Consider the following 25,773-nt stretch of genomic DNA (forward strand, 5'->3'; position numbering starts at 1 on the left):
TCTCCTTATTCATCTGTTCTAGCCTCTCCTCCTCTACCTCCTCTGGTCTCTCCTTCTTCATCTCCTCCAGCCTCTCTACTGTCTGTCTCTGTCACCTGACAAAAATATGTTGGTGCAGGACATATGAACAGATACATTAGGGATACAGTGATCATAGAGTTTGATGGTACAGTTATTGCCTGAGGAAAAAGGCTTTTACTTTTACACACTTGTGTAATTTATTCCCCCAAAAATATGGATGTATAAAATTACATGAGCATCTGGAATCTGAGGTTTTTTTGTAGGCCTATTTTCCTGACCAATGTTCTTTTTTTTATTTTTTTAAATAACTTTAAAAAAGTGTATGTTTGCCATTAAATATAGGCTTTTATTCATTATCTGTAGCCTATTGTTGAGGCTCGACAGTTAGATACCCTTGAAGTAACTTACACTTTGACTTACAAAGTGTCTTGTCCATTTTCCTTTTCTTTGACATCCTTATTACCAAGCACAGACCCACAGGCAGAGCGCGCACACACGCATGCACGCACGCACGCAGACAGACAGACACAAACACAAATGTCCATGTAAATGACACCAATGATGTTAAAATCCGTCTAGCTGACGTGACCCAGGCAGAAGAAATGCCGAACATGATGAACATGTTGACAACTTACATTCGCGGTTGCAGATTGAAGCACCGTGACCTCCTGTCCGTCCGACCAACGAGCAGGTAACTTTTACAAGCAGACGGAGTGACCGCGGGGACAGCCAATCACATATACGTTAGCGAGAAACGGCAGAGCCAATCGGAGATCGATATTCAGGTTAGAGGCGGGACTTCTAGCAGAGACCGACTGTTAACCCTTTGTGTGCCATAATCATTAACTAAACACTACGGACAGCGGACACAGTGGCTGAATATTGGTAGGGACGTGTCCCTAGCGTCCCTACCCAATTCTACGCCCTTGGTCTCAAACACACACACACACACACACACACACACACACACACACACACACACACACACACCAACAGTTGTCCCAGAAGAGTGTCTGTAGGTGGGATTGTGGGTGTTTTCTCATCCAAAACCTAGAAAGGTCATGACAAATAGCCTTTGACACACATACAGTGTGACCTCATAACTCCCTGCTGCCAAATAGTGGAACAGAGCATCAGCCAAGTGACTCTGCTTACCACACACACACACACACACACACACACACACACACACACACACACACACACACACACACACACATACTGTACACACACACAAATAAATGTGCCCTGTTCCAGGTCAGTGTGCCAGTCTGTTGATAGCAGAAGACAAGTCAGCAGGTTCACACACAATAAGAACAACAGTGTGGTAGCTTCTGGATGACTGGAGGATCACTTCCCTTTATGGTTTCCCAGCTCACCTCACAGGTCAAAGGTCATGGCTCAGAGGCAGAATAATGCTCATCAGCCCAAAAATCAACAGCATCAGGACAGAGGGATGGAAATATCCTGCAATCACAAGAGCGGTTTTCATTTTTCTTATGTTAATGTGAAATCAAAGCGAAATCTTTGTCTCATAATCGTTGATTTTTTTTCTTTACATAGGTGTATAATATAGTTTTTAAATATATATGTGTGTCTACACATTATCATTAGGCTAATATCACTTTTTTAATAACTTGTCTGATCAATGCATTGACTCCCTGTCTTTTCCTTAAACAATGCTATGTAACATGTAGGACTGAATCTGAAATAATACAGATCATGTTGGGATGGGCAGTTTACCAATACTGTATATATATATAGAGAGAGAGAGTCATGTTCATTTGTCTAAAGCCTGCCACACACATAAAGATTTTATAAATCTCAACCGATTTATTATCTGTGAGAGACCCCACACATGAAGATAAAAAATCTGTGATTGAACAGTTTTGATCGTATTGTGTGTGGTGTCCTGCGATATTCCAAACACAGCACACCACACACATTAAGATTTTTCAGAATCTTGACCCTCTGGTCAGAAAACAATCCGGCATCAGCAGCGATACCAGGGGTGTCGTTGTAGCTACTCTTTCGGGTCTATTTCCGGGATGGACAATGAGAGCGACGTAATTTTTTTTTTAATGATAGCGGGACACTTCAGCCTTTACAACGATCCCATCTGTGTGTGTGTGTCTGTGGCTCCGGACACCGAGCAGCGGCTGTCCAATAGGGACCCGTGTGCTGTCACATGACGGGCTGTGAGCGGCGGTCACATGATCGTTTAAACATGGCTGCTGTATTGCTGGCTGTTGCCGGCTACGAGCGCTACTGTCTTTGCTATCGGCTATCAGGAAATCTCCTGTGTATGTGTGAATGTCTGTGTGAACCTCATGTAATACCAGGGCTCAGGGCTGCACCGTGGCTCTCTGTGAGGTTGCCGGTGCTGTGTGGAGAAGTGGCTTGTTGCCGCGAGCAGCATGCAGAGCTCAGCATGCAGAGCTCGGTGAGCAGGCGCTTCTCCGCACAACACCGGCTCTCCACACACAAGATGACTTCTGATTGAAACGGCCACCGAAGTCGGCCCCGATAATCGTAAATATTGAACATGTTTAATACTTACGATTATCGGCGCCGAACGTTTTCCGAGCCGATTGTCGGGGGAATGTTGACTCTTAACACACCACACACTACAAGAGAATCTTATAAGATAATCTTAAGACCTTAAGATAATCGGGCGGTGTCTGTCCGTGGTCGGAAGGGGGAAAATCGGGGCAAAATCAGCCCGATTATCTTTATGTGTGTGGCAGGCTTAAGTGAGATATTTTGCCATACCGTATGCTATATAAGTATTATATGTGTCCTACAGCCATGCTAGTAGCTAGATGAAGCTACACTGTTGCCAATGAAGTTAGAATGGATTTTTTTTAGTTTTTACCTCATGAAATGAGTTTCTTCTTAATAGATAAAGTGTATATCTTATTGATGAATTGATCAATTTTGGGTCCCCTATTTATAAGCACTTTTTGCTTCTTTGGGGTTCCCTTTCATGTCCATCTGCTCTGCTCATGTGTAACATATTTTTCTTTCTTAAGTACATGAATAAAATATATGAATCTCTTCCAAACATCACTGTGAATAAATAAAATGAGGAATTATTCCAACTTTATGGGCAACAGTACATTTTACCACAGGTGCTTAGAGCTAAGTGCCTCAAGGTAGCTAATTTGCTGATCCGACAAATGATCCGATCCGTGACTGATCCGTGAAACGATCCGTTGCACCCCTAGTGGTCATAGATTGAAAACACATTCTGCTAACACACCTTTGCCATTTTTATTTAAAGAAAAACTGTACAAATTTCACTAAGAATAAATATCTGTCCATTTAAAACCACACACTGCCATCCAACATCTGCACTTGATGAAAGGAAATGTGTTTTACCATCATAATGTGTAGGACTTAATTCCCACCATGTAGCCGAGTGTATGTGTTTCTGTCATTGGACAGCACCCCACACCCACCACAAACACAGACACACACACAATACTTGTCAGTAGAGTCAAGTTATAGGCTTTGCTCTGTCTCCATGACAGCTGTAAAAACCATTGAAACCCATCTGCCTAAATGTGATGAATGTGACACACACTAATTATTTAACAAAAGCTTCGACTGACGTGCTTTAGCAGCTCTGACTTCAGGTTGTACATCTGGATAGGGTTCATGTCCTCTTTCCTTTTCTTTTCTTCGTTGCTCTTTCATCCTGTCTTCCTTTTCACTTCCTCTCCAACAGCCAAACGCTTGTCAGTTTTGGTGACGGCTGGTATTTTGCCAATTTGGCAGCCACCCAGTCCTCAGCAGCTCATGGTGTCTCTTACATCCTGACACTCATACCATATTTCTGGTACGCCAGTGATAACAGGCTGTACAGTAAATCTGTCACTGTAACTGATGGGGGGAGGGAAGTCATTTTTCCTCCCGGTTACAGAATAATGCATATTGTATGAAATAGCTCTTTCCTCCCATCCTTCTCCCCCCTCTCTCTCGCTCTGTCTTCCTTCATGAGATTAGGCTTGATGTCTCTTTCATTCCTCCGTTTCCTGCTGTTGGTTAATTAGAGCCGAGGCTGAGGTCTCCCTCGTTTTTCCTGGGAGACGTCTCTGTTTTAGGAGGAAGAGATCATTCCCGCGTATGTTGTTGTTGTTTGCCACAAAACTAAATTGAAAGGAGGAAGATATTCGTGCTATAACCTCGATTCATAACAACAAGGTTACCAAGGTAACAGAGTTATATAGGGTGTCTTCGCATTCCCTGAGTTAAGACGGTGAATAGGCTTCCATTGGTGTGGCAAATCTGGGGCCAGAGGCCGCACATCCCCCCTCTCCTTGTGTCATACATTAAGAGGCTCAGGCAGTCACACATATTTCTAATAGGTCAATCACATGGCAGCAACTCAGTGCATTCATGCACGTAGACATTGTCATGACGATCTGCCGAAGCTCAAGCCGAGGATCAGAGCGGAGGAGAAAAGGTGATTGAAGTGATTTTGTGGCGTGGCTGTCGGTGCCAGACAGATTTTCACACACAATCATCTCTAGGGGTTTTAACAGAGGACGGTCTGCAAAAGAGGAAATCTCCAGCGAGCCGCATGCAGCTCTCTGGGAGAAAAATGCCTCGTTAATGCCAGAGGTCAGAGGAGAACGGTCAGACTGGATGGAGCTGATAGAAAGGAAACAGTAACTCAAATAAACACTTGTTACAACCGAGAACACACAACATGTGGAGCCTTGGAGCAGCAGAGGACCACACCAAGTGCTGCTCCTGTCGGCTGACCACAGGAAACTGAGGCTACAATTAAAGAGGAACTATGCAGGATTTGTAGCTTGACTATGCTACTTTTTTTTTTTAACTTAATTAAACAGCTTTGGAGTAATTGTGATGATTTAATAACTGGCTTAACTTGTTCAAGGGAGAATGGAGGCTCTCTGCCTTCCACCTAGCCTGTCAATTATTGTGTCTCTTGGCTGAAAAGCAACTTAAAGGGATACGCCAACATTTTTTCTTTCGTGTCTTGCCTCACTCCCGTGTCCATGACAAGCGCCCTAATTTCGTGTGTATTTCTTTCGGAAAATTACAAGACCTGCTAATATTAGTCTAAAAATAGATAATGTAACAACGCGAGTCACAACAAGCACACCGGATTAGAGTTGCTGAAGAGTTTCTCTGATGACTTTCGGTGGAGGCAGGCTAACACTACCTATGCACTTCCAGCGTTTGAGCTAAGCTAATTAGCGGTGCGCCAGCTCTGTCTGTATCTCTCTTGTTACTGCACGCACAGTCGAAAGGATGATGTCTATCTGATAGTCATGGACTCGGGAATGAGGCAAGACATGAAAAGAAAAATGTTGGTGTATCCCTTTAAGATCATAGCCTCCATCGTTGCGCATTGCGACATGAACGCGCCCAGTAACCTGTAATCTCTGACAGATTAAACTACCGCTCTATTGATTGCTTTCTCGCTTGCTTTGTTGTAAACAAATGCACATGGCCAGGAGAGGGTTAGCAAAACAGCGGAAAAGCGAGTGGACTTGCATAGTTCCCCTTTAATACTGGCACCAAAACTGGAAATTGGGAAGATATTGCCTGATCTGATAAAGCTGGATTTCTGCTGTGACATTCTGACACAAAGGCTATTGCTCTAAGATTGCAAGGGAAGATCTGCTTTGCCAAAAAAATAAATGGTTAAATATGAGCGCCTGTGTTACATTTCATTGACTAAAAATGTGTTAGAATACGTTCAGAATCAGCAACTTATCGCAGGTTGACTGACGTGATTTTCTTCTCATACATTGCTGAAGCACCTCAGTGCATTAAACCTGTTGAAGCTCGATGTCCATGGACTTCAATTGGACGGCAAAGAATAGTTTTTTTTTTTAATGAATGAATGAATTTATTTATTTAGAACATAAAAAAATAAAATTTAAAAACATATATAAAAAAAATACAAAAAAAAAAGAACTGTGTCCAAAAAGGAGCAGGTAGAAGTAAAACGTATATGACCCGACCCCTTTCTTACTTATCTATTAATAAATTAAACAGCTTCATAAATCAACTTACAAACAAATATTAACATACAAACAACTATCCCCAATTTATTTACAACCCAAATTAAATATATACACATTCATCAAAATATTTTCAATCCTAATATCCATATTAATAATAATTATATAATAATGAATTATATAATAATCATTATAATAATGAATAATTTAACAAACAAACAAGATGGTCTATGGTCACTGGATAAGACACGATGAGATTCATTTGTCACATACGTATACATAATACAATGTGCAGTGAAATGTGTTATTGTGCCTGTTTCCAGAAATGATAGAATAAAAGACACAGTGTAAAATATAAGAATAACTAGAGAATGCATTTCCTGAAGGAAATACGGGTGAATGCTGAAAGCTGGAAGCTGAATGAGCTGAATAAATTGTTGAAACAATGCTGAATTAAGTGAAGAAATTGTTGAATCAATGTTGAAAAGATCAAACAATATCTGAAGAATAAAACTAAAACATGTAGGAAGGAGGCTGTATGAAATGGTTGGAAATTGAAAGTCTGAAGTCTACTCAAATATATTTAAAAACTAATTTTTCTAAATTTTCTAAATATGAAAATAGCACATGTAGTGTTGCTTGCTTGCATAAATATAAGTCATATTATAAATATACATATTATATATGTGTATAAAGTGAAAGATTGGGTTATTGCTTTTAATATTTATCATTGGATAAATGCTGTGATTTTGTCCCACCTATGGACAATTGGGTCAGAGCGTTGGAGCTCATTGGAATCGGATGGCCTAGTCCCCAAATCTCAATCCAATAAAACACCTTGGGAAGTGGTGGGATGGGAGTTTTTCATAATGTCCACACGGACCAAAACCTCTGAGCAATTTGTTGAATGTATGCCGCGGAGGGAAAAAAAAGGATAATTCAGAAGCCCACCCTGCTACAGACAAGCTGTACCAGATAAAGTGGCCAGGCACATTTTTCCATTCACTATATAGTCCATAAACCCTTCTACATCAAAATAATAACATATCTGCCAGCCCTCTTCGCTTCCTCTCTGAAGTTTCCATCCCTAATCGGCAGGTCTGAACTCAGTTTAATTGAATTGTGTTTGAGTGTGTGAGGGCGGGTTGCTGAGTGGAGGAGTTTGTGTAACTGCTCGTACTTTTCACTATGAATGTGTCATCGAGTGGCACCGCAGCTGTCAAGGGCGCTTCAGGCTCGGTCAGGACAGGCCTCGACTCACATGCTTGTTTTGGTTGTCACCACTTTACAGGATAAGGGAGCCCCAACCTGTGTGGTGTTTTCAGCATGAGCCTCTGTTGTTTGCTTTTCTGAAACACAGCCTCACAGAGAATGATTTGTGTCAGTCAGAAATCCAACCCAAGAGCAGCTTGCACAGACGGGGGAAGATTAACAGGGAATGTGTCTTTGTGTGTGTGTGTGTTGAGTGTGTGCATATACTGTGTGCATTCAAACATGGGTTGCCAACAATAGATTTCCCACACCCAGTAAGTGCCTCGCATGCTCAACAAGTACTGCAGCTTTTGTTATTGGAGGGTGAACTTCATGAATTTGTTGATCTGCTTCGATCATCGCTACGGAGGCTTAGTCCGCATTCGTATATCAAAGCAGAATCGTTCACCAATGCTTTATTTCTGCTTCTATGCGTGACTCTGTCGTAGTATAAGGCCTACGCGTCACAGATGAAATCCTCCCTCGGTGTGCGGGAACAGTCACTGTCATGGAGACGTCATGGCTTGAGGTGTAATTAGGAGCATTTTTGAGAAGCACTCTGACACTCCTGCTGAACATTCACGCTGCACATGTAACTGCAGTATAATGGCCCTTTCCATTACAGTTACAGCACTACTTGACTCTATACTCCACTCGACTCTACTCGGTCGATTTCCATTCGTAGTACCTCCTCAACGTGGGCGGGGTCGACATACAGTAGCACGTCTAGCTCTGGTTTCTGGATCCTTTCGTCAGCCACTAATCTCCAGGTTGTGGACCTGTAGTTTATAGTCAAACCTGATTGATTGATAAGGGGGCAATGCAGTGTACAGCAGCAGTTGGCACAATAAACACACCAGATACAACACATAAAGTAGCAATAAATAGATAGGAATACATCGTATAATTAATACATAACAGTACGAGAAATACCAGAATACATCATAAAAATTATTACCTACAAGTTACACCAAATCATCAGCTACAGCTGGTTCAAATATTTAACAGCTAACGGGACAAATGATCTCAATACAGTCACATTGACATCAACTCACAATATGTTAATATACAGGCGTCTATATGGCTTTTATTTAATTTCGAACAAATCAGCTCAGCAAAGATGGGAAATAATATAATCATAATATAATCCTCAATGGGCCGAACAACTCGACCGGACGCACCGGGTCCAGAAAACATTTAATAACTCGGGTCGGGTCTTTTCTTTATCTTTTTTTGCCGTGGTCTGGACGAGAATTAATGCACGTGAGTCTGGGTCGGACCGGGTTGGGTCTTTGAGAACTGTAGCAGGAATGAAGCACTTTGAGAGGTTTTGTTCATTCACAAGAACTTGTAGGAAATAGAAACAGACCCGGCTTCTAGAGCGGCTTTTTTTTGCTCAAACCTGGAGACAGACCCGACCCAGTGCAACCGGCGTCTATATGAGACTTGCCTTTTTTTTCCTTTCTTTTTTTCTTGTTTTTTTTTTTTTTTTGATAATTTACAGTAGGTTTCATATGACGGCCTGGGAGACGCTGTGCACTACTGTAGGGGGGATGCGGTGCAAATGATGTAGACTTGATCTAAAGTAGGCTATTACTCTGTCTGACCAGAGGGGGGGACATCGAAAACAGAGGGGGGGTAAATCCCCACCATCCCCCCAAGTCGAACCCTAGCTACAAGACTTTCAGCAGCAAAGTCGCTAATGCATGCCATAACTGAGCATTTTAGAGTTGAAAATGCAGTTTCAAAGCCAGAGTCTGAAAAAGTTGGATTCAGTTTTTCAGCACCCAGCCAGGTTTAATGCGTCAGAATCCCTAGCAACCAATCCCGTTGATTTTTTTTTTGCATCTCATTTGTTGTTCACTGTGATGATGACACTTCACATCTACTTATACAACTAGATGTTCAATAGCAGTATCAGTGGATGACGTGGGCGAGAATCATTATTGCCGCCTTGAATGTGGGAGACCAGGGTTCCAATCTAAGTGAGAGCTTCATGTTTTGATATCGCCCCTCCGTCTCCCCTGCCCCCGCTGACACGCACCGCCATTACCCAGCAACCCGGTGGTGGTGGGCAGGCGCAGGTCATGATACATTTGCATAATCATGAATATTCATAGAATCTGGATTTTTCAATGAGGGAGAAATAGTAGACGTGTTTTTAGCCTCTTTGAGAGTTTTTTTTAAAACAACTTTTTTGTGGGAAAGCAATTTTAATCAAAAAATAGTTATAGCAGAGCATTTTTACGAATTTTAAAATGCCTCTCTAGGGGGACTTTCATACAGCGTTAAAAAAAAAGTTCCTTTAGCGGTATTAGTGGCAGTTTTTGCCATCTAACTTTTAACTGCTGTAAAAATATATCAGATTAATATTTCTTTCTACTTTTTTTGCATAAATCTGTTGAGCAACTTCAGTCCTAATCAAAACTACTAAATATTAAAAAAAAAATCAGGATTTTAACCCTTTAAGTGCCAATTTAGAAGATGAAGTCAGTGATTTTGGAAGGGGAAAAACACAAAATTACCTATTTTCAATATAAAAAATGATCGGAGGCAGGATTTTTTTTAACCTGCTATCACAGTCTTGGATATGTCAAAGATTAGTAACATAATTGGTTTTGATGCATATTTAGTTTTTGTGCAGCAACAGATTTTCAAAAAAACTTCCTTTAGTGGTATTAGTGGCAGTTTTTGCCAACTAACTTTGACTGCTGTAAAAATATATCAGATAAATATTTTTTTCAAATTTTTTTGCATAAATCTGTTAATCAACTTCAGTCTTGGGTAAATGGGTAAATGGATGAACCAGGTGATCAACAGTAAAATTACCTAATTTGATCCCTTCTGAACAGGGTTGATCACCCTGACTGTAAAAATCATATTTATATATAGTGTCATGTCTCTGCATTCAAAACATGTGGTTATAATGGGAGTCAATGGGGCAAAAACAGCCACTAAGGTTTTTTTTTTTTAGAAAATCTGTTGCTGCACGAAAACTAAATATGCATAAAAGTCATTGATGTTACTAATCAAAGACATGTCCAAGACTGTGATAACATGAAAAAAAAATTCTTTGTCCAATCACTTTTTACATTGAAAATAGCTCATTTTGTGTGTATTTTTTCCCATATCAGTGACTTTGTTTTTTCAATTGGCATTCAAAGGGTTAAAATTTAGAATTTTTTTTTAATATTTAGTAGTTTTGATCAAGACTGAAGTTGATTAACAGATTTATGCAAAAAAATTTGAAAAAAATATTTATCTGATATATTTTTACAGCAGTCAAAGTTAGTTGGCAAAAACTGCCACTAATACCGCTAAAGGAAGTTTTTTTGAAAATCTGTTGCTGCACAAAAACTAAATATGCATCAAAACCAATTATGTTACTAATCTTTGACATATCCAAGACTGTGATAGCATGAAAAAAATTTTCTTTGTCCAATCACTTTTTACATTGAAAATAGCTCATTTTGTGTGTATTTTTTCCCATATCGGTGACTTTGGTTTTTCAATTGGCATTAAAAGGGTTAACATTTTGAATTTAAAAAAAATGTTTTAGTAGTTTTGATCAAGACTGAAGTTGATTAACAGATTTATGCAAACAAATTTGAAAAAAATATTAATCTGATATATTTTTACAGCAGTCAAAGTTAGTTGGCAAAAACTGCCACTAATACCGCTAAAGGGTAGTAAATTTGCCGACAGTGTAATATTGACCTTTTGAAAATTTCGAAATCATATTTTCAAATTGTATGTAAAAATAAGGTTTGTCAGCAAAAAACATGCCATTTGCTGCAATATAGTGAAAGTTATGGTCAAATTAAGAGGAAAAAGTGACCCCTAGTGGTAGTTTTTGCCGCTAATACCGCAGAAGGGTTAAAAAAAAGAGTGAGTGCCATAAATCACTAGTGTTGGATTTAAGATATGGGATTTTGAGCATGAAAACTGGTTCTGTGCTTTTCTTCCATCTGATCTCTTTTCATGTTTGTTCAGGCCCCGGTACAAGACTAACTGCAGCCTTCAAATCACCTGATGTTTTATTTTATCTTCTGGACTGGGGTTTTGTAGGAGTTATTTTTATTCCTGGATAATAAGCTTATGATGCCTTTATCCTGCTGTCTGTGACTGTTTTAAGTGCCAGTCCAGTGCTGCTGCAGCTTTGATATCAAACAGATGCCCCAACATCAACAATAAACTGTTTATGTGTTTTTCTTATGAGCTTCCATCCATCCATTTTCTGTCACTTATCCCCTTCACAGTAGAAATATGCTGCTATTTTCCTACATCTTCTCGTTCCTTGTGGGGGAACCTGAGCCATTCCTGGTCAGCTGGCTCAGCTTTTGCTGCAATTCAATGAAAATCATCCTGCATCTAAAGCCCCTTACTGTAGATAATAGAACGTTTCACCGGGGTAGCAACTCTTCTCAAGCACTTGATACGGTGATGCTCCAGACTGTCCCAGTAGAATCACTATTGGTTTTTGCTCAAACTTATCAAATAACCTAAGTTCCTGTTGACTTGATAAAGGATCTCTTCTGGCTGTGTAAATGATCGGTATTGCAGAACGTTTTTGAGAAGTGGTCTGAGTGGTTGGGTCAATGTAGGATATGAATTTGACACTTCCTATCTTTTATAGATGGAAATATTTAGTTTCTTTTTAAACCAATTCTGTTTTAAATGGAAATATTTGATCAGTTGCCAACATTCACATCAGCCTCAGCTGGGCTTGTAAGCCATCTGAAGATCTTATGGACGATCTTTCTTTGGCATATGAACTTTTTACTTTTCAAATAAATCATAGTGGCATTATAAGCCATCTTCTGGACTGGGGTTTTGTAGGAGTTTAGCGAGCTAGGAGAGGCTAGCTGGTTAGCAGCCAGCCTAGGAAATTTCCAAGATGGCGCCGTTGCGAGAGCTCTCTTGTGTCTCCTGTATTGTTTGTTAATTGTCCTCAATGTGCCCATCCAAGAAGCATTTGCCACCATTGGAGAGTCACTCCAAAATGCTCTGGTGTACGGAACGTTTCAAGACAGAGTTGTTTTAGAGGCAAATGCAGAGACTGCTTGCTGAAAAACTGCCCTCGACGGGAACGTGCATCAGCGGTTTTGCATGAATTTACCTCGAAAACAACTCTGTCTCATAACGTTCTGTTATTATCTCATAGCGTGGTGAATGTGCAGGTCACAACTTGTCCCCCAGAGCGTTTTGGAGTTGTTGGATTGTGTATTTGATGAGTTTGATGAGGGAAACCAAGAAATCCCATTAGCCTTCGTAGCGTAGCTCTAAGCAGCTTGTGGCTCTGCTCCGCCATTCTAAAAATAGCTTGCACCGACAAATAAAGGTAACGAACCTACTGCTTAAACTATAGTGATCATGGCAATGGGCCAATTTGCCAAAAATATTGAACTATCCCTTTAACAGTTAACTAAGTTGGTAATATGACAGACATACCTGTCAAACATGAGAATATTCACATTGCCATTGTGAGTATTTTGACATGATACAGTATGTGCAGATACTTAGGGAGCTGGGAATCAGACCAGTGACCTTCAAGGTGACCTGCTGTACTTCTTGAGCCACAGCTGCCATTATATAATATCATCGTCATATTCTGACCTGTCGTTGTTTGTGTTTTTTCCTCAGGAGGAGCCACTGAAGAAACCTGTCCACGTCGAAGGAGCTCAGCCAATCATCAAGTATTTCAGATGGACACTATCAAACCTGTCCTCTCCTCCTCCTCTGAGAGAAAACCTCTGCAGCCGTCTACCTCCCAGAGAAACAGAAACGAAAAAAAAGAAGCAATTTTATCACTTGTTATCAGTTCTTTTTTCTTCTTCTCTTCGTGCAACATTTCTCCATTTACCTCAGGGATTTCCTCCCACTGCCTACCTCCTCCACCGAAACAGCCAACCCAGTGACTGGAGGCGCAGCAAAAAAAACAAAAACATACGTGTGTGACCTCTCGCTGCTGTTGACGTGACAACCTGTATTGCCTCTCAAGCTCTCCCCACTATAACAGTGATGACCAGCATTGACCTTGGACCTCTAACCACCTGCCAGCTCGGACCCGCTCACCGCCTGAACCTGAACCTGAACCGTACCGACACCGACACCACACGTGTAGCCTCAGACGTCGACGGGCTCGGGTTTTAACTGGAAGGGGGGAAAAAAAAGCAGCTTCACACTCACGATAGCCTCACACTCATCTGGCAACCGTATACCTCAACAGACACACAGCCTCTACACTGACACTCAAGTCGAAAAAGGAACTTTTCTCTCACTGTCCTGGTGCTCAGTCCTATACCCAGCAGGTAGCGCGCTCACAAGCCTGGTACTTCAATCTTCAATCTTTAACCCCGACTCACCGCAGCATCTTCCGTTTGCCCTCAGAGGCAGGAGTACAGCGGCCAGAAGGGAGCAGAGAAGACGGACTTCCGGAGCGCCGCTCGGCAGGCGAACTTCATTTGTTTCCTCAGCAAAAATCACTTCATACGTGGGCCTCGTGATGTAAGAGGTAGCTTAAATCAGCAAGACGCTCAGAAGTCTCTCCCCCACCCCACGTCTCCAGCCCCACCCCCTGCATTGAGCTTCCTCATCACCCTGTGAAGCCTCAGGAGAAGTGAGGCTACCCACAGAGCGGGAGAACTTCTCGGGATCTTCATCATCAGCTTTAAAAGAGGCAAAGAATAATAGAAAAAAAGGAACTCCCTGGCATATTTGACTCCGACCACTACACACCCAGGAGAAGACAAGGGTAAACACCGAAGATCTATACTGTGTGACAGCAGAGAGGAAAGGAGGGAAACAAGCATTACAAGTAAAGAGAAGAATGCAGCGGTGAGTTGTGTTTTTATTTTTTTATTTCCTCTGCCTGTTTCCCAGCATGCTTTCTTCTCGTTATTCTACAGGAGGCTCTGCAGGCTACTGTGTGAAGAATATGTCAGTCATATAATGGGGATGAACAGGATTTGCATGTTTGCTTGAGCCCATCACCTGTCATTTTACACTAAAAACAAAAGTAAAATACTTTTTAGTTCTCTCTTTTTTTGAATCCACTAGCTGACATTTAACTGGCATTTCTGCTTTATTAGATTATAGAGTGGGAACAGACAGGGGATTAAGAGAGATGGAGGGAGAACTGTGCAGTAAAGGTCATTAAATAGATGTAAACTCTCCTTTGACATACATGTTAGAAAAGAAACCTCAAACAGATATTCAGAAGGGTGCTGAGACAACATGCCCCGGGGGAGTTAGTATCTTGAAGCAGTGGTTTGTAACAGTCAATATCCTATATTCCCATATTTCACTCTTCTTCTGTCTTTTATTTGAAGTTTTTAATCCATAAAAACACGTATTTGTGTTTAAAGGGCCAAAAACTGTCTTGATGTAGTTTTACATCTCTTTTTCTTCTATTTTCTTTTTTTTCTTCTTTCTGGAGCTGTAGTAATAACAGGCCTGTCAGCCAATCAGAAAAGAAGAGGCCCCGATCCTTAAAAAAATATATAGCAGAATTCAGTGAGGCCAAGTTCTGACAAGTTCAGTCCAATCCAATCCACTTTGTTGTTTTTAAAATGTGCTATAAAGTTACCAAAGTGCTGGACAACAGATACAAAACAGTAAAATAAAGAAAGTTAAAGTTAAAATACAGTAAATTTAAAAGCATATAAAAGCAATAAGAAAACCATAACATCAGATAAAACACTAAGAAATATAAAAATAAAAAAATAAAAGTAAAAATGAGTTTTTAGGCGAGATTTTAAAGTATCCAGGATGGGGGCCATTTTGACATTGGTGGGTAGCTCATTCCATAGCTTGTCTACCACTGAAATAACACGGCCCCCCCTGGTCTTTTGCCTGCTTTATGGCACAACAAGACGCAGATCAGCAGAGCTCAATGCTCTCGGGGGGGTATATTTCATTCATTAATTTCTTTATTTCAGACCCAAGGGGATCCATATCGCAATAAAAGCACAATAGAATAATTTAAAAAAAGACAGAATAAGAGTTAAAGCAGAAGTAAGCGATCCGGTCGTTTTGGCTAACTTCTTGTCAGCCGATGGAGTTAGCAGTCCCCGCCCTCGTCATGGATCTATTGGTCCTCGTCCCTACGTCACCACATTCACGCGCATCCCTTGGCTGCACACACAGAGAGGACCGCCCCTTTATGCCGTTCTCTCTCCTCATTGGATAAAGGTTGTAGGATACAAGGAAAGTTTTCTCCTCGGCTTACAGCAGAGCAGAGTGACTGACAGACCCGTGTTTCAGACCAAACACTCTATATAAGTGATTGCTGTCGGAAGATATAACTATTTAAGATTTATATTAACACAAATATTACTTACTTCTGCTTTAAAAAAAAAAGAAAGAAAAACACAAAATACAAAGTACAGAGCCTTCCCCACTATTCAGTGTAGGCTTGCATACAAGACATGTATAAGGTCAGTGATATACTGGGGTGCCAAATCATTTAGTGACTTAAAAACAAACAATAGAATTTTAAATTTTATTCTAAAATGGACAGGGAGCCAGTGGAGGGAGGCGAGAATGGGGGTAATGTGGTCATGCTTACGAGTTCCTGTTAAAAGACGAGCAGCCGCGTTTTGGACTAACTGCAAGCGAGCGAGGGAGGCCTGGTTAATACCAGTGTAAAGTGCATTACAGTTGTCCAAACGGGTCGAGATCAGGGATGCACATTTTGAATTTTTTTTCTGACCGATAACCGACGCTCGTTAACCGATTATTAACCGTTAACCGATAAGATTAAGAATCTTGCGGCGCACGGCCAAAAAATAAATACATTTTTTTTTGGTTTCAATTTTTTTTTTTGCCGTTAAATACACACGTGCGTCGCAACAGCTGATCAGTGCGCTCTGTCTCAGCTGATCGCGCTCTGGAGGTTAGATCGTCCAATGTAGAACTGTATTTTTATACAAAGTGCAGCCAAACACCAGGCTGAAGGAGCAGCAGAGCTCCTCTGACAGCTCCTCTGTGGAGCTGCAGGAGAGCTGCAGGTGAACAGGCTGGAGAGCAGCGACGTCCTCGTCCTCTTTTTTTTTTTTTGTTTTCCAGCGCCGTTGTTACAGGTGATTCACATCTATGTCTGTGTACGTTACATGTATTGTCTGACCTTCCTTCATGGGGGCTGCTGCACATACTGTTAGTCCTCCTGTATAACTTTTTGCTGCGAAATATGACTGAAGGCACGTGAACTCTGCACGTGTCGACACGCCCCCATGAATTGATGACATAAGGAGCTAATAAAATAAATAAATAACCGATAGTATTAATCGGTCAAAGTTCTTGTTATCGGTTAACGGTTAAACGGTTAATCATGTGCATCCCTAGTCGAGATAAAAGCATGAATTTATCTGTTTATCAAGTTGTAAAGTTGTATGGTGTGTGCAGCTGGGCGGGGCTTAGGTCACGGTTGAGAGCGGTAACTGCTTTGTTGTGACATCACAAAGTTACAAAAGTCCTGGCGGCTGGTTTCAGGACCAGTTCTGAATACAGGCTGTTTGCATTTCTCTGTTGACTGAGGCTTTGATACTTCCACAGTGTTTATATAAAACCTAGACCCACCTGATCTGTAATCAAAAGTGGCAACAAAAAGGACATCCACCTTTATACAATATGGAAGCTTTAAAGATTCACTTGATGCGTATCAGCACAGTTGCCAAGGTTTGGCTTGATAATTACGCAAAATAAATCACCTGTTGTCAGGATTTTATTCCGTATTAGTATGTGCTTTACCATTAAATGTTATACTATCTTATTTTGAAATGCAGACCAAGTAAAAGAAAACCAGACTCATACTGTGATATCTCTTTTACCTTTGTAAGGTTTATTTTTTATCTGTAACAATGAGTGGACGAGGATACTCTGTCTGTCCATAAACTAAACTAATATAAAGACAAAAGGACGGTCATGGCTGGCTCACTAAGAGATTGCTTTTGCTGCAGATGACAATGGCTGCAACTGATTGGCTTGTTCATGATTCCACAATCTCCACAAAGAAGCACTGTGGTAAAGAAGATAAAAATTGCAGCAGAAAGGTTTTGTGGTCTGATGAAAGTAAAGTGGAACGTTTCTGCTCCGACACTAAGTGGGGTGTGTGTGTGTGTGTGTGTGTGTGTGTGTGTGTGTGTGTGTGTTGACTCAAACTCACAGTGCACATCAGCCAGAGAGCAGCATGCATACTCTCAAGGATGATAGGAGCGTCAGGCAGGGATGGATACAGAGGACTCATTGTAAATTAATAACTGAAGCACTGATATGCTCCTGCAGCAGTCAGTGTACTTGGTGTAATTCAATCATCTGCATATGATCCCATAGTTCTTAGTGCGGCGCAGCTTCTTTGTGGTTGTGTTTTCCTCCTGTCTGGAGCTACAGCTGGAATGCTCTGAACCTTTAGATAACATTACATCTGTCTGTGTAATAATACAGCAGATATTTGAACCCAAATGAACTACCAATGCTAAATAAAATACTGACATAAAACATATAACTTTAAAGGTGTAATGTGTAGGAATTCCCCCCATCTAGCGGTGCGGTTGCATATCGGAACGTATTCTTGATGTTGCATTCACATGAAATCAGGCAGACGTCAGACAGACAACAGACAATGCATGTAACAGGATAAACAATACAGGCGTGACAATATGTTGTCATGGTGATGTCGTATTGTTTACCTGACCCACGTTTTCACCAGTGCCTCCGTCCTTCCTCACACTACACAGTGGTGACAGTTTTAACAGGCGCTACCTGGAAAACTTTCTCCCCGAGCCGACAGCTCCGGTGAGTTTCCGTGATTACCTACGGTCACGCTGCCACTGAACGTAAAAAATGGCGATGCAACATGGCAGCCTCGGTTCGGTGCGTCGCCCACTTATGTATTTGTAACGACTTGTAACAACTCATTCTAAGGTACGAGAAAGCTTTCATTTGTATGCGGGTGTGATTCGAAAGCAATATTTGATTTTTGCTAATAAAAAGCCAAATAAGTTACATACTGGGGCTTTACGTATAACTGGCAGCTAAATTAAGCATCTTTTGCCATGAAATGTTTCAAAAAGCTTTCTTATGTCCAATTTGTTATTCATTTTTGAATTATTCCATACCCCACCCCCTCCACAGTGCGATGTATGGAACACAGAGCTCACATCCCACCGATCAGCTCAGCAGCTTGTTTTGTCACAATAACACGTGCCACCAAGACGCCAACCAACTCAAAAACACCTCAGCTCAGTGTTGTGTTTTGTTTGGGGGCAGTTTGTGTGGCTGCTTGATAAAAGGCTTCAAAAAACAAAGGCAGTGTTGAGTGGAGTAGGGAACACATGTGAAATGTTTTTGCACAGCACTGTAGCATAACAACAACACAACAGTATAATGACAACTCTAATTTGCTGATGTGCTTCAACCGTACACGGTTCCCTTTATGACAAAGTAGGGAGACACTATAGGAGAAAGCTATAAAGAAAAACTATTTAGAGATTACACAGAGAGAGAGATGGGATGGAAAGTGGAGTTTGGAGGGAGGGAGGACAGAGACAGAGACAGAGATGGATGTGACGTCTTAACTTCAGTCACCCTCCATTTAGTCCCTCTGTCTCTGCCTCTGTCACTCCGATGGACTCACGCATCATCCAGCAGCCATAACTTCTGCCCGCCCCCTGCTTTGTGTTGCCTTGGCAACGGTCGGCCTCCCTCTGCCACATGTGGCTCAGATATGCAATAACGTATGGACTGCATCATCTCATCAGATTGTGTGCCAGTCCAGTGTGTGTGGTAGTCTGGTCTAGTCCTGTGTGGTATCATGGACCTACATGGACCAATCAGAACGCTTGTTAAAGACTGTGTATGGAGTCAAGTTGTTCTGCTGCATTAAAGGACACACAGGATTTTACTGATGCTCTGATGGTGTTTTCTAACAGCCAGTCAAATCCTCAAGAGTCTGGACTAGGCTTGGGCGATAGGACGAATCTATCGCCAATCGACCACCGGCTGAGTCCGTCACAGTTGATTTAATTTTTGGCGATTGTCTGGGCGATTTTTTTTGCATTTTATTTCGCCAAATTAATGGTCTGCCTCCACAGAATTCAACTCTAATTTACATGGAGCACAATTCAAAGCGTGCGTAAATTCGATATGGCAGCTATAGTTATGTAATATGTATGTTGTCCACACTGATTTCCGACGAGTCTGAATTATTTTTAGAAGAGCGTTATGTTTTATGATATTCAGTGTGCCCTTATTTTGAAATCCTTGTACCGGGGGTGACTGTTACCAGGGATACGGAAATAAAAGTTGCGAAGCTCCGGACAGAGTTGCGTTATGATCACAACAACGGATTTTCCGGGACAGATCAAATCTGTTAGATTATCAAGCTGATTATCCATACGAAAGGTAGGCTGCCGGTTCTCACGGCCCGGACTTCTGCCAATAGTTTTTTTTTTTTTTTTTTGAGGGTGTGTTTGTGTGTGTGCCGAGCGGACACGCGTCTATGGGACAGGCTTTTATTTAATTTAGAACAAACCTTATGCTCAGCAAAGATGGAAAATATATAGGCTAGTCTAATATAATAAAATGGTTCTGTTGTTTGGATCCAGAGCAGCATTCATTTACAAGTTTAATCAGCACCAATTAAACTTCTAAATAAACGTAAACATTTAAAGTCCCACTCCCGCGACCCTTTTCGGCCATTTTAAAACCAGCTCATTAGCCATGCACATTAGCAATGTACCTCTGGGGGGTGGGCGGAGACTGCGCTGCTCTGCACCCGCCCAGCCACCTCCTCGCACCCCACCCCCCCGCTTGCTGACAGCTGGACATTGTACAATTACAGATTCAGCGCGTTTAGCGTAAAACTCCACACTGGGATTCGATCCCAGACTGGAACATAGTCCTTGCTCATGGTGCAAGCTGCTCTACCAGGTGAGCTATACCTATTATACCTAGACAGCTACACCGAGCTGTGAAGGCTTTCACCTCTGAGCCAGATGCAGAGCGGGGCGGGAGCTTGTAGCACTAGTGCCCTCCCCTGGAGCTGTGACACCCTCAACTCCAGTCTTCCTGAAACTGCCAGTTCGCGTCTGCCATTGGTTCACAGCAGTTTGAAGGCAGAAAAACTCTGAAATGCAATTTTGCACTTCCTTCTCTGCTGATAAGTGCTCTAACACAAGAAAAATGCCACAGGAACATGTGAAAAGCTCAGAAAACACGATTTTCACGGGAGTGGGTCTTTAATAACTCGGGTCAGGTCGAAGTCGGACCACAGGCTTCTTCTTTTTTTTTCTTCCTCACAGGAGAAATAAGGTGTGCGCTGCTCTCACCTCGCTTCTCTCTGACGCGTCGGTGCTCTGTTTGTGATTTGTCTGCTGCCTTGAATCCGCCCTTTATACGTGCGCGTTCACCGATTCACAATAAGACAAGCCGGGGTTGAGTTACCGAGTTGATAACCAGCGTCGTGGTAGCCTACCGCTGATCCGGAGTGACAGTGTTGTGGATATACAGTAGGTTCAGCTGGATAGGCTTGGAGTAAACCGGGTAGGTTGAGCTTGCTTGGTGGTACAGGCCTCTGCTCTCTGCGCAGCTGGCTCAGTGGTCAGCATGTGCACAGTCCACACATAACTTTACCATGCCTTTTAATTTCATACTTTCATAATTTTCGATTTGATATGTGCACATTCCGTTCAAATAAAACGTTTTATGCAATAAAATATAATTATTCTATTGAAATTATTTATCTACATACACACCTGCGCTCCGCACACGTGTCATAACTGCCGAATATATCGTCAATCGCCGATTTAAAGGGGTACGGTGGCCGATTGGAAAATTTTAACCTATCGCCCAAGCCTAGTCTGGACGCAGCTTTTTAGCTCCCAGACATGTTGATATGGAAACAATAGAAACAAACATTGAGTTACTTAAATACAAGTTATTGCAGTGTTTTTCAACCTTGGGGTCGGGACCCCACGTGGGGTCGCCTGGAGTTCAAATGGGGTCGCCTGAAATGTCTAGTAATTGATAAAGAAAAAATTACTGATATTTTTTTAAAACTATTATTCTTTTTAAAATTATGATTAAAAACACCACACACAATCTTAAACAACTGCATCTATACTTTCACTTTCTCGAATATAAATTGAGTTCAAATAAAATGCAGCATATAAAAATATCTGAGCTGGCGCAGCTTGATTGACAGCCACGATCATGTGACTGCACGTGATCGCCAGAAATTTGTGAAAATGGGGTCACGGGCCAAAATAGGTTGGGAACCACTGAGTTAATGTAAATGTATGGGCGAACCGCTCATATAGTGTGCTTAATGTAAATAACTAAATATAAACTTTGTTAATGTACAGAATACTCCACAGCTGACGCCTGTGAACTCACTACTTAATGTTTACAGTACAGCAGCGAGTCATAACATACATTCTCTTAAGGCACTTACAGTTCCCACGCGAGCACTTGTTGCCAATGGAGAGAACGAACTTTGTTATTATATGTCAAATATTAGCTTAACTTTCAGTTCACTTCAGGCAAAAGAAGAATGATGTGAGAGACCTCTGGAACGTCTCTCGACCTTTCTCCCTTGAGCCACGTGGTTCTTGTGTGCCTCATCACCCACCTCACCGTAGGTTTGCAGCCATCCTTGGCCCCACTTGTGGGAAACAAGTAGCATTTTTAAAACCCAGCATTCTTTTTTAAGAAAAAGGCTGGAAAAAGAGAAAAAGCCCAGTGTTTCCTAACACTACCTATGCACTTCCAGCATTTGAGCTAAGCTAATTAGCGGTGCGCCAGCTCTACCCGTATCTCCCTTGTTTCTGCACGCACAGTCGAAAGGATGATGTCTATCTGCTTGTCATGGACTCGGGAGTGAGGCAACACACGAAAAAAAAATGTTGGCGTATCACTTTAACATCTACAAAGAAAAACCATCATTCTGAAGATGTGGTGGCTTTTATTTTGCCGTGGTGGTGTGCCACAATCAATTACATGTAGTGGAAACTCTGAAGTCAGTAAAAGACGTATGATAGTAGAAGTAGTAAAAGATGTATGATAAGTGAAGTGGACGGACAACTACGCAATCACGGCAATCAAAGCGGCATTTTTAAAACTCAGCATTATTAGAAAGCAGTAAAAATAACCTGCTGCACAACGATTGCGCAATGATCAGAACTGTCACACGTCGCTTTAAAGGCCCCATGGCATGAAAAATTTGATTTTGGTTATTTTTTCGTGCTTGGGGAGGTCTCTGGGCCACGTATATACTGCCCCATGCATCAAACTGGTCATAAACGGAGAAACACACACCGCCCATTTGTACGAACATTCTCTTTAAGACGAGCAGATAGCACTTCCTCCTTTCTGTGATGTCACACACAAGGTAACTCCGCCCACTGGGACCAGTTTTTTTTTTTCAATTTTTATGAATGCAGCTTAGGCTTCAGTTACTTGCCTGTGATTGGCCCGACCACATGCCACGCAAAAACAGTGAGCCAATCAGAGGAGAGGTTCTCATTCTCTCTTCTGATTGGCCAAATGACCTGTGCCTGCTAGAGCTCCAGAAAGAGGCAACAGAAAGGGGCAGTAGAAACGAGTGTTGTGGATATACAGTAGGTTCAGCTGGATAGGCTTGGAGTAAACCGGGTAGGTTGAGCTTGCTTGGTGGTACAGGCCTCTGCTCTCTGCGCAGCTGGCTCAGTGGTCAGCATGTGCACAGTCCACACATAACTTTACCATGCCTTTTAATTTCATACTTTCATAATTTTCGATTTGATATGTGCACATTCCGTTCAAATAAAACGTTTTATGCAATAAAATATAATTATTCTATTGAAATTATTTATCTACATACACACCTGCGCTCCGCACACGTGTCATAACTGCCGAATATATCGTCAATCGCCGATTTAAAGGGGTACGGTGGCCGATTGGAAAATTTTAACCTATCGCCCAAGAAACAGTGAGCCAATCAGAGGAGAGGTTCTCATTCTCTCTTCTGATTGGCCAAATGACCTGTGCCTGCTAGAGCTCCAGAAAGAGGCAACAGAAAGGGGCAGTAGAAACGATATTAAGCAGATCACAGGTACTCAAAACCAATGATACATCTTGTTAGGGATATCAGCAGGTAAATAAACCCCCCCCCCTCTCTTTACCAGAACTTCCGCAGTGGAAACGCACCTCATCAGGTCCTGAGCGTACAGACTTCAGTGGAAGTCTCTCCAGTAGGGCTGACCTCCAAAAGTCGACTATTCGACGATTCGATTCTGGGAGGTCTGATTCGACTATGAACCTCGTAGTCGAATCTAACCAAGACCATACCAGTCTGACTATATGGGGGTGCCCACAGCTGCTGAGCATAAATTGTTACATAGAATGTCTTTTTTCATTATAAAAAGCCTATTTTGATACAAAATCTGCCTACTTTCTGTTAATAAAGAGTTCAAAATGATGTGTGCGTTTAAACGGTAGTCTTAGCTTCTTACTAGCTACGTATTAATAAATCACCCACTGCAGTTGCACAATCAAATGAGCGGAGGTTTTTTTTTTTTTTTTTCAAATGAGCGGAGGTGAGCAGTAGGACCGTCAACATCACGGTACTCAGAAGTCACTGCAGAACACTCACTGAGTGGCAAAAAGACGAGAGGCAGAGCCGCCAAAGTTTAAAATCAAGCAAGTCTGACAGTCTAACTCCGTCAGCATTTATCATGCATGACCGAACAGAACAGCAAAACATTGTGAGGATACATCTGACTTTGACCGAGTTACATTCAAGAACCTGCTTTCAATCACGGAAAATAAATTAACTCCAGCGGTGATTTTTTTTTTTCGATGGATCAGCTGTGTTTACCGTTTCAAGTGTCAATAGTTCTGATGGTTAGACAGGTGAATTAGTCTCTAACACATCCTAAAGTTTAATGTCAGAGTTTTTCAGAAGAGAAACTTGTTTTTTTTTCCGACTTCCGAGTTGTAATGAACGCACCAAGTGTCGGGAGTCACAGCTGTAATCTCGTCCCTCTGCAGCCTGTCTGTCTCTCTGCCGGTGCCGCGGTCACACTGTGTGTGTTACAGAATTGATTAACGTAATGTATGGATTGTTGAGTCCTTCTGACCTCCGTTTGTTTTGATACTACATGTTTTACCCGGTTTCTCTGTGTCCACGACCACCGCTTTCCTTCATCACGTTGAGGGATGTTTGATTTGCCACTCAGTCCGAACGAAAGGAGCGTTGTCCAGGGCAACGTTACGTGACATAAACGCATACCGGCTCACAATGGCTACTAAAAATCATTTTTTGGGTGTTTTAGCTCTTTTGTTTGAAACTGAAAGAAGAAGAAAAAAAAAAAAAAGGTTTGACGATCAGTCGACTACGGCAAAATCTGACGAATCAGATTCGACTATGAAAATCCTTAGTCGAAAACAGCCCTACTCTCCAGACTGTGGGGGAGAAGCAGCAGTGTTGCAGGAGCCCAGGTGATGGTGGCATCAGCAGAGACAGGAGGGAGAGGTGTGGCAGAAACTTTGGCCACAAGAGTCCACAGGACTTAGTGAGGAAGGCTGATGTTTTTGTTCAGTTTTCAGTGAGATACACCACTTCACTCCCAGGAGCAGCTCTGATCACTTGTTGCTGAAGCAGCTCAGAGCGTTAACGCGGCTTGATGTGCCACTGGATCTGATCATACTGATAAGCACTGCTCTAGAGTTCATCAAGTTTGCTCTCAGCCTGACTTGTGCATCTTGCAGCGACTTTCTCAGGCCCCAGAAACATCCTGTTGTATGGGAGAGATGCGCTGAGGCGCTCATTGTTTGCACCTTCATCTCACCACGGTGAGTTCCCATCAACACATCACTGGGTGTCCTGATTTGGTCAGGTAAACACAATTGTACTCAACAACTGAAGTTTCACCACAAGATTCTTGTCGAGGGTTCAGCGCCGTGAGGTGAGTCACATAGGTGTTTGAACGCAATTATTTGGGGGTCTTCGAAGTGCAGTAGTAGTAGTTCACAATACACTATTGTGTTGTGTCATTTTCTGTCTCCCAGGTTGTACTTTTATAATAAATCCAGCTTCATTACCTACTTAAATACTAAATCTTTTAACTCTCTTGCTCGTCTCTACATTGTTGACCACAACAACACTGTTAAAACATGCATGCTATCACTTTGTTTTAAAATAGGTCAGCTGCTCCACATAAAAGTCAGCTTTTGCCGTCTGTGCCTCTGCAAAATGAAAGCGTGGGCAGGTTTCTGTGCGCCGTATCACTTGACCACTGGACCATTGCAAACAGCAGCTGTGTTCCAGCGCGCTCCTCCGTGTGCATAATGCAACAAAGGCCTTCAAGTCGACGTGTCAGCTCCGTATCGTGACACCGACACTATTATAGCAGCGAAGAATTGGTTTAATTTGAAGAACCTAACATTTGTTTAATATTCTGTGGGTAAAAGTGGATGTTTGTGGATGTTTTTCATCGCATGACTGATAATCCATTCAAGT

The 25,773-nt window shown here is 41.9% G+C and overlaps 1 protein-coding gene and 1 long non-coding RNA gene across 3 annotated transcripts in view; both read left to right on the forward strand.

The window, feature by feature from the left end:
- LOC146983483 (uncharacterized) overlaps window positions 1–13,586 on the forward strand; it is a 121,147-nt gene extending 107,561 nt beyond the window's left edge. Inside the window, exon 4 of the long non-coding RNA XR_015036319.1 lies at window positions 12,918–13,586. This is a non-coding gene — a long non-coding RNA (uncharacterized LOC146983483). The remainder of the gene's footprint in view (window positions 1–12,917) is intronic.
- A 141-nt stretch (window positions 13,587–13,727) lies between these two features.
- Window positions 13,728–25,773, forward strand: part of LOC146983484 (thyroid hormone receptor alpha) — a 128,736-nt gene continuing 116,690 nt past the window's right edge. Inside the window, exon 1 of one of the 2 annotated variants that reach the window (XM_085785098.1) lies at window positions 13,728–14,111. The gene's annotated coding sequence lies outside the window, so the exon portion shown is untranslated. The remainder of the gene's footprint in view (window positions 14,112–25,773) is intronic. The other variant, XM_085785099.1, reaches the window with a different exon arrangement.

This window comes from Trachurus japonicus, chromosome 8 (assembly GCF_045865225.1).
Source record: "Trachurus japonicus isolate A0001 chromosome 8, Traja_1.0".
NCBI lineage: Eukaryota > Metazoa > Chordata > Actinopteri > Carangiformes > Carangidae > Trachurus > Trachurus japonicus.